Here is a 15,082-nt window from a genome sequence, read left to right as displayed (position 1 = left end):
GTATAAGTGTCCCTGTCCCTCAGCTGTTTCAAGGCCTCTTCCTCATATTTTTCAATAGCCCAGATCACCATGTAGCCCACCTTGTCCGTCGCCTTGATGACGACAACTTTATATGATTTTAATTCTTCCAGAGCTTGCCGTTGTCTATAAGTAAGGTTATCCGACTTCCTTCTTGTGGAGATCTTCCTGAAGTCGTTCACGACAAGTCTGGTAAGTCTGGTGGTGTGTGTGTGTATGTATATATATATATATATATATATATATATATATATATATATTGTGAGGTAGCGCGGTCAGCTGCGCAGCAGAAGACACGGGATCCAGGCATTAAGGTTCACAGCACACGGTTTAATGTCCAAACAAAAGTCCACCACAATATACATGTGCCTCTCCAGCAGATAACTCAGGGAGTTCTGTTCACTCCCCCACACCCGGCACACCTGCCCTCATTCCTCTTTCCATTTAACCCTTCCTTCAGCCTGTAGGGAAACAGCATTAACCCTAGAGTGGATTTACTTTCTATCATGGAGTGAGCACAACCGGGGCGAGACATACCGGCCGTCATAGATAACCCCGGTCACAGTCTCACATACCCCCCCCCCTCAGTTCAAGCGTGCGGGGTTGAACTCCCGCCATCAAACACGGGCCGCGGGACAAGGCATCGGCGTTGCCCTGCAACCCACCGGCCCTATGTTCAACCGTAAACCGGAAGTTCTGCAGAGAAAGGAACCACCGGGTAACCCGGGCATTTCGTTCCTTGGCGGACCTCATCCAGACCAGTGGAGAGTGATCCGTCACCAAGCGAAACTGCCGTCCCAGCAGGTAATAGCGTAGGGACTCCAAGGCCCACTTGATCGCCAGGCACTCCTTCTCCACTACGCTATAATTCCGCTCGGGAGGGGTGAGCTTCCTACTTAAGAAGGTGACGGGGTGTTCCTCCCCCTGAACCACCTGAGACAATACTGCCCCCAGGCCGACCTCTGAGGCGTCAGTCTGTACTATGAACTCCTTCCGGAAATCAGGGTGTACGAGAACGGGCTGTCCGCACAGGACCCCCTTCAGGGCCCGGAAGGAGTCTTCGGCCTGCGGAGTCCAGCGCACCATGACGGACTTCTTGCCTTTGAGAAGGTCCGTCAAGGGGGCTGATAGTCCCGCAAAATCCTTTACAAACCTCCTGTAGTACCCCACGATACCCAGGAAGGCCCTAACCTGCTTCGTGGTCAGGGGTCTAGGCCACTTCTGGATCGCCTCAACCTTGTTAATTTGGGGCTTAATCACTCCTTGGCCTATCACGTAGCCCAAGTAGCGGGCCTCCGTGAGTCCCAACGCACATTTCTTGGGATTGGCTGTCAATCCGGCTGTTCGAAGCGCGTCCACCACCGCTTGTACCTGTTCCAAGTGGGTCTGCCAATCGGAGCTGTAAATAATGATGTCATCAAGGTACGCTGATGCATACGCCTGGTGGGGTTCCAGCACTAAGTCCATCAACCTCTGGAACGTGGCCGGAGCGCCATGTAACCCAAAAGGCAAGACAAGATAGTGGAAGAGACCCTCCGGTGTAACAAAAGCGGTTTTCTTCGGCGCTCTATTGGGAGACCCAGACGATTGGGTGTATAGCTACTGCCTCCGGAGGCCACACAAAGCAATTACACTTAAAAGTGTAAGGCCCCTCCCCTTCTGGCTATACACCCCCCGTGGGATCACGGGCAATTCAGTTTTCAAGCTTTGTGCGAAGGAGGTCATACATCCACGCATAAGCTCCACAGATTTTAGTCAGCAGTAGCTGCTGACTATTTCGGATGGAAGAAAAGAGGGCCCATATAGGGCCCCCAGCATGCTCCCTTCTCACCCGTTGATGGTGTTGTAAGGTTGAGGTACCTATTGCTGGTACAGGGGCTGGAGCCCCACATGCTGTTTTCCTTCCACATCCCCCTGAGGGGCTCTGTGGAAGTGGGATCCTGCCGGCCTCAAAGCTCTGACGCCGGGCTCCATCCACAGACCCATTTGAACCTGCTGGATTTGGAGCGGGAGTACCGTTCAGGGACATGGCCCTGCATCATTACAGGTACTCTGTGTCCCCGTACACACAGGCACAGCACACTCCAGACTTGCTGGGAGTGCTAGTGCGCCGGGGACAGTAAAGGGTTACAGTCACTGCAGCTATGCTGAGTGACTTTGTGTATTGGGAACTACCGCGCCGGACGCTCCGGGAGCGGCGGCGCGGCTGGGACTTGTAGTTCGCCGGGGATTAGGCGCCGACCGCGCTTTTACGGCGGCGGCGCTTGTAAAATCCAGTCCCCGGCTTCTGCGGCCTAGTGCCGCTTCGTTCCCGCCCCCACCCTGTCACTCAGGGTAGGGGAAGGGCGCTGTTGCACGAGCAGCGCCGAGGGCTGGAGCCTTATTTACATGCTCCAGCCCTCTCACTAGGCACAGAGGGAAGCAGGCTTCCCGCTCTTGGTCAGGGAACGCCCAGGGCCCGCCCCATCCCCTCAGGACGCCGGCAGCCATTACATGCGGTCTGGCTGGAGGAAGGACGCAGGCTCTGGGAGACCCGGACTAGGGGACTTTTGGCGTGCGGGACAGACTTTGCAGTGTTTGCGGATAAGATGTCTGTGACTATGACAAAAATCCTTGAGGCCTTGCAGACCAGGCCAGTTATGCAGACCATGGACACGGCTATGCCTTTGCCCCCAGGTCCCCCTCAGTTGGAACTAATCCGTACTTCCAGGGAGTCCCAGGCATCGCAGGCTGAAGTCTCTGACTCAGATGACAGCCCCAGGCAGTCTAAGCGAGCTCGCTGGGAAAGACCCTCGACGTCATCGCACTGCTCAGGGTCTCAGCGAGGAGAGTCTCTCTGTGAGGAGTCTGAGGATGGTGATCAGGATTCTAACCCTGAAACCCCTCTCAATCTGGATGCCCCTAATGGTGACGCCATGGTTGATGACCTTATAGCGGCCATCAATAGACTCTTGGATTTTTCTCCCCCAGCTCCTTCAGCAGAGGAGGCAGCTGCACAGCAGGAGAAGTTTCGGTTCCTATATCCTAAGCGTAAATTAAGTGCTTTTTTGGACCACTCTGACTTCAGAGAATCAATCCAGAAGCACGACGCTCATCCACATAAGCGTTTCTCTAAACGTTCTAAGGATACCCGTTATCCTTTTCCCCCTGACGTGGCCAAACGCTGGACCCACTGTCCTAAGGTGGATCCCCCAATTTCCAAGCTTGCAGCTAGATCTATAGTCGCAGTAGAGGATGGCGCTTCACTTAAAGATGCCAACGACAGACAGATGGACCTCTGGTTGAAATCTGTCTATGAAGCTATCGGCGCGTCGTTTGCTCCAGCATTCGCGGCCGTGTGGGCACTCCAAGCTATTTCAGCTGGTTTAGCACAGGTGGATGCTATCATACATCCAGCAGTGCCGCAGGTGGCGTCCCTAACTTCGCAAATGTCTGCGTTTGCTACCTATGCTATCAATGCTGTCCTAGAGTCTACAAGCCGTACCTCTATGGCGTCCGCCAACTCTGTGGTTTTGCGCAGAGCCTTGTGGTTAAAGGACTGGAAAGCAGATGCTGGTTCCAAAAAATGCTTAACCAGCTTACCATTATCTAGAGACAGACTGTTTGGTGAGCCATTGGCTGAAATCATTAAACAGTCCAAGGGTAAGGACTCTTCCTTACCACAGCCCAGAACAAGCAAACCTCAGCAGAAAAAGTGGCAGTCGAGGTTTCGGTCCTTTCGAGGCTCGGGCAAGGCCCAATTTTCCTCTTCCAAAGGGACTCAAAAGGAGCAAAGGAACTCAGATTCCTGGCGGGCTCACTCACGCCCCAGGAAATCAAATGGAGGAACCGCTTCCAAAGCGGCTACCTCATGACTTTCAGCCTCCTCCCTCCGCATCCTCGGTCGGTGGCAGGCTCTCCCGCTTCTGCGACATTTGGCTGTCACAGGTCAAGGACCGGTGGGTAACAGACATTTTGTCTCGCGGGTACAGAATCGAGTTCAGTTCTCGGCCTCCACCTCGGTTCTTCAGAACCTCCCCACACCACGACCGAGCAGATGCCCTGCTGCAGGCGGTGGACTCTCTAAGAGCAGAAGGAGTGGTGATCCCGGTCCCCCCTCAGGAACGAGGGCAAGGATTTTACTCCCATCTCTTTGTGGTTCCAAAAAAGGACGGCTCCTTCCGTCCTGTTCTGGACCTAAAACTGCTCAACAAGCATGTGAACGCAAGGCGGTTCCGGATGGAATCCCTCCGCTCCGTCATTGCCTCGATGTCTCAAGGAGACTTCCTCGCCTCAATAGACATCAAAGATGCCTATCTCCACGTGCCAATTGCTACGGAGCACCAACGTTTTCTACGTTTTGTGATAGGAAACGACCATCTGCAGTTCGTAGCTTTGCCATTCGGTCTGGCGACAGCCCCACGGGTTTTCACCAAGGTCATGGCGGCAGTGGTAGCAGTCTTGCACTCCCAGGGACACTCGGTGATCCCTTACCTGGACGATCTACTAGTCAAGGCACCCTCTTTCGAGGCATGCCAACTCAGCCTGAATATTACGCTGGATACTCTCCAGACTTTCGGGTGGATCATCAATTTTGCCAAGTCAAATCTGTCACCGACCCAATCACTAACGTATCTTGGCATGGAGTTTCATACTCTGTCAGCGATAGTGAAGCTTCCGCTGAACAAGCAGCGTTCCCTACAGACAGGAGTGCAGTCTCTCCTTCAAGGCCAGTCGCACTCCTTAAGGCGCCTCATGCACGTCCTAGGGAAGATGGTGGCAGCCATGGAGGCAGTCCCCTTTGCGCAGTTTCATCTGCGTCCACTTCAATGGGACATTCTCCGCCAATGGGACGGGAGGTCAACGTCCCTAGACAGGAAAGTCTCCCTTTCCCAGACGGCCAAGGACTCTCTACAGTGGTGGCTTCTTCCCACCTCTTTGTCTCAGGGAAGATCCTTCCTACCACCATCCTGGGCAGTGGTCACGACAGATGCGAGTCTGTCAGGGTGGGGAGCAGTTTTTCTCCACCACAGGGCTCAAGGGACGTGGACTCAGCAGGAGTCCACCCTGCAGATCAATGTTCTGGAAATCAGAGCAGTGTATCTTGCCCTACTAGCCTTCCAGCAGTGGCTGGAAGGAAAGCAGATCCGAATTCAGTCGGACAACTCTACAGCGGTGGCATACATCAACCACCAAGGAGGGACGCGCAGCCGGCAAGCCTTCCAGGAAGTCCGGCGAATCCTCATGTGGGTGGAGGACACGGCATCCACCATATCCGCAGTGCATATCCCGGGCGTAGAAAACTGGGAAGCAGACTTCCTCAGTCGCCAGGGGATGGACGCGGGGGAATGGTCCCTACACCCGGACGTGTTTCAGGAGATCTGTCGCCGCTGGGGGGTGCCGGACGTCGACCTAATGGCGTCTCGGCACAACAACAAGGTCCCGGCATTCATGGCACGCTCGCGCGATCAAAAAGCTCTGGCGGCAGACGCCTTAGTGCAAGATTGGTCGCAGTTCCGGCTCCCGTATGTGTTTCCACCTCTGGCACTCTTGCCCAGAGTACTACGCAAAATCAGAGCAGATTGCAGCCGCGTCATACTCGTCGCCCCAGACTGGCCGAGGAGATCGTGGTACCCGGATCTGTGGCATCTCACGGTCGGTCGACCATGGTCCCTTCCAGACCGGCCAGACTTACTATCACAAGGGCCGTTTTTCCATCAGAATTCTGCGGCCCTGAACCTGACTGTGTGGCCATTGAGTCCTGGATCCTAGCGTCTTCAGGATTATCTCAAGAGGTCGTTGCCACCATGAGACAGGCTAGGAAGCCCACGTCTGCTAAGATCTACCACAGAACGTGGAAGATATTCTTAACATGGTGCTCTGCTCAGGGAGTGTCTCCCTGGCCATTTGCATTGCCTACTTTTCTTTCCTTCCTACAATCGGGGTTAGAAAAGGGCTTGTCGCTCGGCTCCCTTAAAGGGCAAGTCTCGGCACTATCGGTGTTTTTTCAGAAGCGTCTAGCACATCTTTCTAAAGTGCGCACTTTTCTGCAGGGGGTTTGTCATATCGTGCCCCCGTACAAGCGGCCGTTAGATCCATGGGATCTGAACAGAGTACTAGTTGCTCTCCAGAAGCCGCCTTTCGAGCCTCTGAAAGAGGTTTCCCTGTCGCGCCTGTCACAGAAAGTGGTCTTTCTTGTTGCGATCACGTCTCTTCGGAGAGTGTCTGAGCTGGCAGCTCTGTCCTCCAAGGCTCCTTTTCTGGTGTTCCACCAGGACAAGGTAGTGCTGCGCCCCATTCAGGAGTTTCTCCCTAAGGTAGTATCCTCTTTTCACCTTAATCAGGATATCTCCTTACCGTCTTTTTGTCCTCAGCCGGTTCACCGGTATGAAAAGGATTTGCATTTGTTAGATCTAGTGAGAGCACTTAGAATCTACATTTCCCGCACGGCGCCCCTGCGCCGCTCTGATGCACTCTTTGTCCTTGTCGCTGGCCAGCGCAAGGGGTCGCAGGCTTCTAAAGCCACCCTGGCTAGATGGATCAAAGAACCAATTCTGGAAGCCTACCGTTCTGCGGGGCTTTCGATTCCTTCTGGGCTGAAAGCCCATTCAACCAGAGCCGTGGGTGCGTCCTGGGCTTTACGGCACCAGGCTACGGCTCAGCAGGTGTGCCAGGCGGCTACCTGGTCGAGCTTGCACACTTTCACCAAACATTATCATGTGCATACCTACGCTTCGGCGGATGCCAGCCTAGGTAGAAGAGTCCTGCAGGCAGCAGTGGCCTCCTCGTAGAGGACGGCTGTCTTGCAGCTTTAACTTGAGGTATTTTCTTACCCACCCAGGGACTGCTTTTGGACGTCCCAATCGTCTGGGTCTCCCAATAGAGCGCCGAAGAAGAAGGGAATTTTGTTACTTACCGTAAATTCCTTTTCTTCTAGCTCTTATTGGGAGACCCAGCACCCGCCCTGTTGTCCTTCGGGATTTTTAGTTGTTTGCGGGTACACATGTTGTTCATGTTGAACGGTTTTCGGTTCTCCGATATTGCTCGGAGTTAATTTGTTTAAACCAGTTATTGGCTTTCCTCCTTCTTGCTTTAGCACTAAAACTGAATTGCCCGTGATCCCACGGGGGGTGTATAGCCAGAAGGGGAGGGGCCTTACACTTTTAAGTGTAATTGCTTTGTGTGGCCTCCGGAGGCAGTAGCTATACACACAATCGTCTGGGTCTCCCAATAAGAGCTAGAAGAAAAGGAATTTACGGTAAGTAACAAAATTCCCTTCTTCTCCTTGGCGGACTCAGTCAGTGGCACCTGCCAGTACCCCTTGGTCAGGTCGAGCGTGGTAAAATACCGCGCCTGTCCCAGCCTATCAATCAGCTCATCCACCCTGGGCATGGGGTAGAGATCGAACTTGGATATTTCGTTCAATCTCCTAAAGTCATTGCAGAACCTTAAGGAGCCATCGGGTTTTGGTATTAGGACAATCGGACTAGCCCATTCACTCCGGGATTTTTCGATGACCCCCAGGTGTAACATTGTCTTTACTTCCTCCGATATGGCTTGTCGTCGAGCCTCCGGTACCCGGTATGACTTCAGGCGTACCTTCAGGTTGGGCTCGGTAACAATATCATGTCGTATCAGACTGGTCCTACCGGGCAGCTCGGAGAAGACATCGGGGTTCTGCTGAACCAACCGTCTGGCCTCTCGCCTCTGAGTCTTGGTGAGGGCTTCTCCAATCCTTACTTCCGGTTCGTCCTCTCCGGAGGTCGCTGGAGCCGGAGGTGAACGACCCGAAGAGGAGGGAGATGGGGAAAAAACAGCCATCAGGCTTTCCCGTTCCTGCCAAGGTTTTAATAGGTTGACATGGTATATTTGTTCAGGTTTCTGCCTACCGGGCTGCAATACTTTATAGTTAACCACCCCGACTCTTTCCTTTATCTCGTAGGGGCCTTGCCACTGAGCCAGGAATTTACTCTCCGCCGTGGGGATTAATACCAACACCCGATCCCCGGGTTTAAAGGTCCGCACGGTGGCTTGTCTATTGTAGCGGCCGCTTTGCGCGGCCTGAGCCTCCTGTAAATGCTCCTTCACAATTGGCATGACCGCGCTTATGCGGTTCTGCATACCCAAAATGTGTTCAATCACACTTTTATGGGGGGTGGGCTCTTGCTCCCATGTTTCCTTTGCCAGGTCCAACAATCCCCGGGGATGTCACCCGTATAACAATTCAAAAGGCGAAAACCCCGTGGATGCCTGTGGCACCTCTCGTATGGCAAACATCAAATAGGGAAGCATCATATCCCAGTCTTTTCCGTCTCTGGAGATCACCCTTTTTAGCATGGTTTTCAGGGTTTTATTGAATCGTTCTACTAACCCATCCGTCTGAGGATGATACACAGACGTACGCAACTGCTTGATCTGGAGTAGCCGGCATAGTTCTTTGGTCACTTTAGACATGAATGGGGTCCCCTGATCCGTAAGGATCTCCTTGGGCAACCCCACCCGGCAGAACACAGCAAACAACTCCCGAGCTATAAGCTTCGCCGCAGTATGTCTGAGAGGTATCGCCTCTGGATACCGGGTGGCATAGTCTACGATCACTAGGATGTGTTGGTGCCCTCGAGCAGACTTTACGAGGGGCCCCACCAGATCCATCCCTATCCGTTCAAAAGGGACCTCTATAATGGGTAACGGCACCAACGGACTGCGAAAGTGGACCAGGGGTGCGGTAAGCTGACACTCCGGGCAGGTTTCGCAGAACCGTTTTACCTCCCCAAAAACCCCGGGCCAATAGAACCTTTGCAATATTCGCTCCTGCGTTTTCTTGACCCCTAAGTGGCCACTCATCAGGTGTTTATGAGCCAAGTCTAGGACCCGTCGGCGATACGGCTGGGGCACCACCAACTGCTCTACCCCCACGCCCCGTATTTCATCTACCCGGTAGAGTAAATCCTGCTTAAGAGCGAAATGGGGGTACCTTACCTGGGCACCGGGCGGCTGTGCCACCCCGTCAATTACTATCACCCGATTCCGGGCATGTATTAATGTAGGGTCCTGGAGTTGGGCTGTCCCAAACGTATCCGGGGATGCCTCCAACTCCGGGATGGGCTCGACCGTCTCAGCCTCTCCTGCCAATACCTCTAGGGGCGACCTATCGGGTTCACACTCTGTCCCTATCATGGGGACCCCTACGGCAGGCGTCCCGGATTCAGGATTGTAGGGCTCAGGTCCCGGACTGACCAATATCGGAGGGGACTTAGGAGGTCCCTTCCATAAAGTCCAAAAATAGGGCAGATCCCTTCCTAGGATCACGTCATAGGGAAGAGTGTCAATAAGTCCCACCTCATGTTGCACCTGACCGCAAGGTGCTGTGATGGTGACAGTCCCCGTGGGATAGTCTCGGCGGTCCCCATGTATGCAAACCACCCCCACGGTACGTCCTGTGGCCTTTACTTTAGCCCTTAGGGTTGATCGCACAAGGGTCACTAAGCTTCCGGAATCCAACAAGCCTGTAACCGGACATCCATTCACCTGTATTTGGCACAAGTGGGGCTCAGTCTCTGGGGGGACCAGGTCAGCGGTACACACCACCTGAGCATACATTGAACCCCGCCGGGTGACCCCACAGTCCATGGGCTCCGTGGTGAGTGGACACTGGGCTTCCATATGTCCCACCCGCTGGCACCGCCAACATCTAATAGGGAAGGAAACCCCCTTGACGAGTTGTCCTTTAGGGTACTGGATCTTCCGGACCTCAGGGACGGCGGGCGCGGCCTCCGACGGGACAGTAGCGGACTCCTGCACCGGTGTCGGCGGTGGGTCCTTGGCCCTAGGCTTGGAGGGGCCGGACCGACGGGCGGTACGCAAAGTCTCAGTGTCCCGTATCAAGTCCTGCGTAGCCACATGCCGCTCTACCAGGGACACTAATTGGTCGAGGGTACTCGGGTCACCCTGTCCTACCCACCGTTGAACGGTGACGGGTAAAGTGCGCACAAAACGATCCACTACTACCCTTTCCACCATTTGCGCCGGGCTCAGAGTGTCAGGCTGCAACCACTTTTTTACAAGATGCAACAAGTCATAGGCCTGGGAGCGTACGGGTTTGGCTTCCTCATAGAACCACTGATTTACCCGCTGAGCCCGTACATAGGTATTCACCCCCAACCGAGCCAGTATTTCGGCTTTCAGGGTCACATAGTCAATGGCGTCCTCGGTACAGAGGTCCAGGTACGCTTTTTGGGGTTCCCCCGTCAGATAGGGTGACAATACCTCAGCCCACTGGGGGGTCGGCAGCTTTTGCCGCTCGGCCACCCGCTCAAACACCGCCAGGAACGCTTCCACATCATCCCCCGGGGTCATCTTTTGCAACATTTGTCTCACCGCTTTCCGGACGCTGCCGTCGTCACCCGGTCCCGGGGTTGTTGCTGCCGGTCCGGCCCGGATCGACTTGGCCAGGAGAACCATCTGTTCTTGATGTTTTTGTTCCTGCAACTGCAAGGCTTGCTGCTGACGTGCATTGGCCTGAACCAGCTGTTCTTGGTGCCTTGTGTCCTGCCCTTGCAAGGATTGCTGCTGACGTTCCAACGCCCGGAGCAGGTGTGCATTGGTCTGTTGCTGCTGTGCATTAGCCTGTTGTTGCTGTGCATTAGCCTGAGCCAGCTGCTTTAGTATGTCCTCCATGGCGTCACCGGGTTTGGGCTGTAGTATAGCCGCTCGAATCCAGGACATGTGCTACCGGGTCCCCAGAAATGGAAGCTACACCTCACCGGGCTGGCATGCCCGCCGATTCTCCACCATATGTGAGGTAGCGCGGTCAGCTGCGCAGCAGAAGACACGGGATCCAGGCATTAAGGTTCACAGCACACGGTTTAATGTCCAAACAAAAGTCCACCACAATATACATGTGCCTCTCCAGCAGATAACTCAGGGAGTTCTGTTCACTCCCCCACACCCGGCACACCTGCCCTCATTACTCTTTCCATTTAACCCTTCCTTCAGCCTGTAGGGAAACCGCATTAAGGCGGGCTTTGCACATTGCGACATCGCAGGCCGATGCTGCGATGCCGAGTGCAATAGTCCCCGCCCCCGTCGCAGCAGCGATATGTGGTGATAGCTGGCGTAGCGAAAATTATCGCTACGCCAGCTTCACACACACACTCACCTGCCGTGCGACGTCCCTGTGGCCGGTGACCCGCCTCCTTGTTAAGGGGGCGGGTCGTGCGGCGTCACTGTGACGTCACACGGCAGGCGGCCAATCGGAGCGGAGGGGCGGAGATGAGCAGGATGTAAACATCCTGCCCACCTCCTTCCTTCCGCATAACTACGGAAGCCGCAGTGAGGCCGGTAGGAGATGTTCCTCGCTCCTGCGGCTTCACACACAGCGATGTGTGCTGCCGCAGGAGCGAGGAACAACATCGGACCGTCGCGTCAGCGTAATTATGAATTACGCCGACGCTGCACCGATGATACGATTACGACGCTTTTGCGCTCGTTAATCGTATCATCGAGACTTTACACACTGCGATGTCGCATGCGATGCCGGAAGTGCGTCATTTTCAATTTGACCCCACCGACATCGCACCTGCCATGTCGCAGTGTGCAAAGCCCGCCTAACTCTAGAGTGGATTTACTTTCTATCATGGAGTGAGCACAACCGGGGCGAGACATACCGGCCGTCATAGATAACCCCGGTCACAGTCTCACAATATATATATGTATATGTATGTGTATATGCGCACATCCGGCATAGTTTGCGACGTCTTTTCTTGTGACACCTCCGAGCGACGCTGAATCATGAGTCGTGTACTCGTCTCTTATGTTTAAAAAATCGTTTATTTTTCTTTGCGCCGGTTGTTCATAGTACCCGGGGCAGCACACATCGCAGTGTGTGACACCCCGGGAACGATGAACACAGCTTACCTGCGTCCCGCGGCACCCGCCGGCTATGCGGAAGGAAGGAGGTGGGCGGGATGTTTTCGTCCCGCTCAACTTTGCCCCTCCGCTTCTATTGGCCGGCGGCTGTGTGACGCTGTGATGCCGAACGTCCCTCCCCCTTCAGGAAGACTATGTTCGCCGCCCACAGCGAGGTCGCTCAGCAGGTAAGTACGTGTGACGGCGGTTTAACGACTTTGTGTGACACAGGCAGCGATTTGCCCGTGATGCACAAATGACGGGGGCGGGTACGATCGCTTGGGTGACGCCCGCTTAAGGCCCAGTGGGGTGCTACATTAACACTACTGTATTGTTGTTCTAACTTATGATATGATATATGGAATGGCAACACCTGTCTAATATTATCTATATTCACTGTGAAAATCACCTCTTGCACACATGCGCTGTTGGTCTCTGCCTCACCGCTGGCGGATTGCTGTCTATGTGGCGGCGGCACGTACGTGGGAACAGAATGACGAGTCTCTGTTCCTGCGCATGCGCCGTGTCTGTCTGACGGCTTTTCCCGCCCGCGGTGTTGTGGCAAGCAACTGCGCATGCGTCACTACAGAGGATGACGCCGGCGGAAGTAGTGTAGGGCGGGCATATTAAATGGACACTTCTCTCCATCCCCTGGCCGCGCTCCGGCGTCTCTATGGAGTCCGCGCGTGCGCAGTGGCTCGGGCATTTAATGCTCGGACCCCTGCGCATGCGCCTGACTGCTTGACTGCCGGGGTTGCGCAAAGGGGGGCGTTGTGGCTGGCCCACGCATGCGCCGACTGCCTCCAGGAACTGTGAATCCTATTCGGGGTTTCACTTACCGCGGAGGTGTTTAGGAGTTGCACAACCGGACACGTGCATCACCTACTACTCTTCCCCCCCATGATGAAGCGGTAAGCAACGTGCTGCTAACCACGAAACGTACGTCGTGCCTTTCTTCACCACCGGACTCAGGTAATTATGTTCCCCACATGGGCAACTTTGCCCAGCTCCTCCGCTGACATTTTGATTTCGTTCTAACATGTGGTTACAATATGTTTCTGGATAATCTTTGCTCCTATCATTCCCAGCATTGTCCCCCATTGCTACTCAGTGTATATCAAACGACTGTTATTTCAGTGTCACTACACATCCTCCACCTGCAGGCATTGTAGCTCCTTAGCAGTAATTTTGCCTTAACTATTCCCATTAATGCCTATTAGTGCATATTATAGGTCTGTCATTCCAGTGTCTGTATACCACTTGCACTTGCTTGTATTGTAGCGCCTCAATAAGGCTTTTTCTGGATTACTTCTGCCTAAACTATTCCCAGTATTGTCCCCTATTGCCCATCAGTGCATATTATACGATTGTCTTTCCAGTATTTGCATATCATTTGCACTCGCATGCATTGTAGCCCCCTACCAGGGTTATTAATATCTTTTGCCTAAACAAAACCCCCTCGCCTTGGTCCTGTTGGTCATCCTGTCAATCTGGTATCTGTTATTCATATTGTTCCACCTTCCAGGTGGGATAATCCTTTTAAGATTTAGTTGTACCAAAGAAAGAGAACAGTACGCCCTATTCTGGATCCCACTGCGTAAATTCAATTTATCGCATACTCCACTTAAAGATGGAGCCTCTTCAAGCAGTGATCTCACAGATGGATCCTTAAGAATTTATGGGCTCAATAGAGATCTGAGATGAGTGCTTACACATACCATCTACCACAGACATCAAAGATTCTTGCGCTTTGCTGAAGACCAGACACATTTAAATTTATTGCACTAATCTTCGGTCTAACAAGTGCTCTCGGAGTCGTCACACAAGTATCAGCAACATAGGCCATCCTCAGAGCCAGAAGAATCATAGTTATACTTATCTAGACGACATACTCATCAAAGGTCCATCTCATCAATCAGGTCTTCAAAGTCTGGATATCACCACAGAAAGCCTAGTTTAGACGTGTGGATAATCAACACAACAAAATCGTCCATGATTCCCAAACAGCGTCTAATATTGCTGAGTGTGCTATCTACAGGGTTCAAGCTACACTGTTCCTTACAGAATAGAAGACGTAAGCATTACTACAAGATAGTCGATTACCCATACAGTACAGATCTGTTCCTGTCTGAACTGACATGTAAATATCTAGGAAGATGGTGGCTGACTCCTACACGCTTTAGTTCAGCCAATTTAACAGCAGAACCTTAAAGAGAGAAATCTGCGGCAGATCTGTTGTTGCAGTGAAATTGTGGACAATCAGTGCCAGGTTTGTGGCTGTGTACAAATGGAACAATATGTCCATGATTTCACTGCAACCACAGATCTGCCAAAGATTTATCTCTGTGTGTGACAGGGCCTTTACAATTAGCATTTATTTATATGTGAAACAAGTCAACGTAGTCACAGGTTCATCAGTCCCTAAGGTGGTGGCTACAGTCACCACTTTTTTCTACACAGTCATTCATTCCTTCCTGTTCACTAGGTAGTGATCACACCAGCCTCGCAGGTTGGGAAGCAGTTTTCCTGAAAACTTCATTCTTCAATGTCGGGAGATTTACGAAGCCTCGCTCGGGATCATTATCGTTTGCAGTCACTATCAAATTGAACAATCTGTATACTATGGGACAAAGCCATAAGCTGTACAGTATGTAATTCACCAAGGACACCAGAAGCCTGAGAGTCATGGTAAAAATATCAAGGATACTAACCTGGGCAGAGAACCACGTAACAAAGTTCAGCAGGTCACAGCCCAGGAGTAGAGATTTGGGCGGCAGATTACCTAAGCCATGAAGGCCTGACATCAGGAAAATAGTCACTACACTCCACAGTTTTTAATCAGATAAGCCAATATTGGAACAAGCCAGATGTTGACCTAATCATATCCAGAAACAACAATAAAGTCTCTGTTTGGTATCCGGCACACACAACTCCCTCACAGTGGCATCTAATGCACTAGGCAAAACAACAGCTTTAGAATGCACAGCCAAGGAATTCAGATAATGACCATGAAATGGGGGTGCACACGTCAAGCAAAACACATTTTGGCCAGGAGAAACAAGAAGCTTGACCATAAAGGCACTCACTCCACAAGGTATATAAAGGGTTAAAAAACAATTTTATTTGTGTACAAAATATTAAAACCAACAATAACAAACATGACAAAGTGCACAAAGTG

This window comes from Anomaloglossus baeobatrachus, unplaced genomic scaffold, assembly GCF_048569485.1.
Source record: "Anomaloglossus baeobatrachus isolate aAnoBae1 unplaced genomic scaffold, aAnoBae1.hap1 Scaffold_133, whole genome shotgun sequence".
Lineage (NCBI taxonomy): Eukaryota > Metazoa > Chordata > Amphibia > Anura > Aromobatidae > Anomaloglossus > Anomaloglossus baeobatrachus.
Note: the sequence above shows the minus strand (reverse complement) of the source record.